This window comes from Panthera onca, chromosome E2 (assembly GCF_046562875.1).
Source record: "Panthera onca isolate mPanOnc1 chromosome E2, mPanOnc1 haplotype 2, whole genome shotgun sequence".
Classification (NCBI taxonomy): domain Eukaryota; kingdom Metazoa; phylum Chordata; class Mammalia; order Carnivora; family Felidae; genus Panthera; species Panthera onca.
The window spans coordinates 28147963-28152051 of record NC_138353.1 but is presented as its reverse complement, the minus strand read 5'-3'; the positions used below and the strand labels follow the sequence as shown (position 1 = coordinate 28152051).

The 4089-nt window shown below is 51.8% G+C and overlaps 1 long non-coding RNA gene across 1 annotated transcript; it reads left to right on the top strand.

The window, feature by feature from the left end:
* The first annotated feature begins 761 nt into the window (after nucleotides 1-761).
* Nucleotides 762-2956, top strand: LOC132691357 (uncharacterized). Its single transcript, XR_009615704.2, has 3 exons — nucleotides 762-920; nucleotides 1354-1526; nucleotides 2794-2956. It is a non-coding gene; the product is annotated as an uncharacterized LOC132691357 (long non-coding RNA).
* The last annotated feature ends 1133 nt before the right edge of the window (nucleotides 2957-4089 follow it).

The following is a 4089-nucleotide window of genomic DNA, read 5'->3' as shown; positions in this document are numbered from 1 at the left end:
ATGAGTCTGGGCTGGCCAGAGGGAGAAGGAGGAAGAAAGTTGCAGCAGAGAGAATAGCTTTAGCTCAGGCCTGCAGGTGAGAGCATGCAGATTCCAGGAATGGAAGGCAGTTCTGCTCCAAGGGCAGAGCCCAGACACCACAGACTGGGCAGGGAGCAGCTCCCGTGGGGCCTTGTGAGGCCCCGGCCAGGAGTTTGGGTTTCCTCTTTATGGGGATGGGGAGCCACAGCAAAGGACTCTTCAGTAGGGAGCAATGTGGCCAAGGTTGCTTCAGAAGGAGGGGCGGCGGGGAGGCAAGACCGGGGTGAGGGATGACAGGAGAGGAGGCGGGCTGGGTACGGAGGGTTGGGAAGGACTCATAAGTTACATTTTGAGCTTGAGGGGTCCAGCCAGAGCCATCCGGTCAGATGCACGGTCTAGGGCTCAGGAGACAGGGGGCCGGACACAGAGACTTGGGAGGACACAGCACATATAGATTTGAATTTTCACATTCTTTGACTCTTTGACCGGATGTTGGAACCCTGCTGGGCCCCTTTGGGAAACCAAAAAGCACCATGAGACACCACTTCAACCCTATCAGGCAGCCTCTTTCAGAAGCCAAGAGGGGTGCCCCGGTCTGAGTTCCCCCAAAGCAGAGCGTGAGGCACGGATGTTAAGTACAAGCAGCTTAGCAGGGAAATGGCCCCAGGAAGCATCTGTAGGGGTGTGGGGAGCTGAGGGAGGGTGGGGAAGGTGGCCAGTACAGGATGGGTTACTGAGCAGGTTAACTGCTGTGGGCAAAAGGCATTCAATCCCAACCAGAAGCTGAAGGATTCGTCCACAATTTCCCAGTGGTCCTCCACTAAGGGCTGCTCCTAGGATATGTGGGGCCTGCCCCACGTGGTGCTGGTCACCCTTGTGCATCCAGAGAATGAGTCCAGGTAGGTGTAGTTCTTTGCTGGAAGAAGTCAGAGGTGGGAGCTGTGAGCGGCAAAGGCATCGCTATGGGGCACCCACCGTGCCTGCTCCATGAGGCAAATCATGAAAACAAGTAGTTTCCAACGAATGAATGGATTTTAGCTATTAACAACAACAACAACACAACAGAGAGAACTTTCTCCAGGCTTCCCAACCCCAAGAAAGAGACATCAGAGGGTCTAAGAAAAAGCAAGAAATAGACATAAGGTGACCCCATTCCTACCCCCAACGAAGACAGATCTGAAAACATTCCAGAGAAACACCTCCGCATCCAGAGAACATCAAAATGGTATATCACTGGAAATGTTAAAGGATGTTTACTCCATTTCCCGTAGGGAAGCAGGTAATGTTTCTTTCCTTTTGTTTTTTTAATTTGTTTTCATGTTTATTTTTGAGACAGAGCATGAGCGGGGGAAGGGCAGAGAGAGAGGAAGAGAGAGTATCTGAAGCGGGCTGGATGCTGTCAGCACAAAGCCCGACGATGATGCGGAGGCTGGATCTCAAGAGCGGAGCCATGAACTCCTGACCTGAGCTGAAGTCAGATGTTCAACCACCACCCAGGTGGCCCGGTAATGTTTCTTTCCACGAGGGGGTAGTATGCTAAGGGAGAATGGCCCTGAAGCTGGTGAGGGACGCTGAAGGCCGGCCTGTTGGAGGCCGCTGTAAGGGATTCAGTGGGATGACCTCATTCTCTGCTGGGAACTCTCCCAGGGCTCCCGCGGTGGACCTTACCGCCTCTGCACACACTGGCCCATCTTGCAACATCCAGCCCCACGGGTCTTGTCCAGAAGTACCAGTAATTTACCATCCCCTGAGGGATAACTGGAACTGATGGCAGATGGAGAGCCGGTGAAGGAGCACCCCAGCCCCTTGCCCTTGAAGGGGTAACGTGAGGGCATATGGCACTCACCACTGCCAGCACCCAGGGGCACTGAGAGCTAGGGGCTTACAGTGACGACTGGCTTGGTTATGCTCCCTTTGCCAGCCCACCCCCCATCTCGGTCTCGCTCGCCACGGCCACCATATGCCACACAGCCCATTCTACCCACCTCTCCCCCGCTCCTCATTCACATGTGTCATGTCAGCCGCTGGAAATCAACCACGGTGGGAATTTACACTGTGAAATTGGCAGACGCTACAGATCGGGGTGTTGCTTTTTGGGTTTGGGTGGGGTGTTTTGTTTTGTTTTGTTTTTCCCTAAAGAACCAGTTTACCCGCATTCTATGGGCTCATTTTCCCACTTTCTTATTGTTGCTTCTTGCCACCACCTCCCAAATAAACTTATACTCAAACCCTTTCTCAGGGTCTGCTCCTGGGGAAACAAAAATGAAGACAGCTCTGAGCCTGCAGACCAAGGCAGTTAGTTATCTGTCTCACGCACGTGCTGTCACAGAGGCAGTCATGTCCTTACCTTATACTCTAGCCTCTTCTCCCCCCTGCCCTCCTTCTCACCCTCTCCCTTCCCCCTACACACACAGCACAGCCCAAGCCATCCCCACTCTCCCTAACACCCTCAGTGCACATTCATTGTTTATACCCACCCGGCATCCGTTCCCTTTTTGCTATCGACAGCACCCTGGTTTCCTCCAAGGACGGTGCTAAGTTGCTTCAATGGTGCCAGTCCTTCTCCCCTCTCCACATCTAAACCTTCCACCGTCAGACTTTATGGTTTATCTCACTAAAGAAGCCAAGTTTACATCCCCGCCCCTTGGGTCTGGGCCCAGTCCTGTGGCTTGGGAAAAAGAATGAGGCAGAAGTGATGGTGTGCCCAGTCTGAGCCTCAGCCTTGTAAGAGCATCACTGTTTCTTGTCTTGTGGCTTTGCCATCAACCCAAGGAGGACATTCGGGGATGATCAACTGGTCCCAGGAGGAGAAGATGAGAGGAGTGGCGGGGAAAGCGGTCCCAGCTAACTGCCTCAGACAAGCTCAGCCTGGCCAGACACTCCAGCCAAACCACAGATGTGCACGCAATAAACACTTCCTGTTCCAGGCAGCCAGGTTCTGTGGTTGTTTGTTACAATAAAGGGAACCATCCCCACCCACTCAATCCATACGGTTCAGGTGGAGCTGACCCCCATCTCCCAGCTCCAGAGAAGACATGTGCCAGTCAGTATAATCTGCACCCTGGTACCCTGGCCTCAGTCACTATTTCATAAATGGGCCTGTGGTCCAAGCCAGGCCAACGAGACCCAACCCTGGGACATTTCCTGGAATTCCTGGGGAAGAAGTACTCGCTTCCCATTTGGGTTGCATAGATGGTGGGAGGTCAGCCAGCTGCTGCAAGCAGCCATCTTGCTACTGCAACAGTAAATGCCTTCTGGAGAATGGGGCCGTCACGTGCCAGCGAACTGGCTCTCCTCCCACAGAAAATAAAAATTTAAAAGGCCCTGGGGAGCCTGGATGGCTCAGTCGGTTGAGCGTCCGACTTCGGCTTGGGTCATGATCTGGCCGCTTGTGGGTTCGAGCCCCGCGCCGGGCTTTGTGCTGACAGCTCGGAGCCTGTGGCCTGCCCCAGATTCTGTGTCTCCCTATCACTCTGCCCCTAACCCGCTCGCATTTTGTCTCTGTCTCTCTCAAAAATAAACATTTAAAAAAAATTTTTTTTAATTAAAAAAAAAAAGGCCCTGATTTGTAGTGTTTGCCAATTTCCATGATATAAATACTCCTACCACGGACAATTTCATGCTACCAATGACTTAACTGTTCGAGATTCCAGAAAGTCTTACCATTGGCTCCGGCACACCCCTGAAGTGGAACGTATACCGTGGAAAACAGAAGCAAAAGATGAAGAGATAGACAGTGTTCTGGAGATGTTATGTGAGCCCCTACACCTAGCCATGCCTGAAATCCATTAGTCCCTTGGACTGTACTCATATGTGAGCCAACAATTTCCTTCTGTTTTTTCTTAAGGCAGTCTGATTTGGGTTTCTTTTACTTGCAACTGAAAGATGACTAATACACACACATACACACACACACACACACACACACACACACACACACACACCATGAACCTCCCATGCCTTGAAAAGTAATAATACATCATTAAAAAAATAACAGTAGTGGGGCACCTGGATGGCTCTCAATCAGTTAAGAGTCCAACTCTTGATTTCAGCTCGGGTCACGATCTC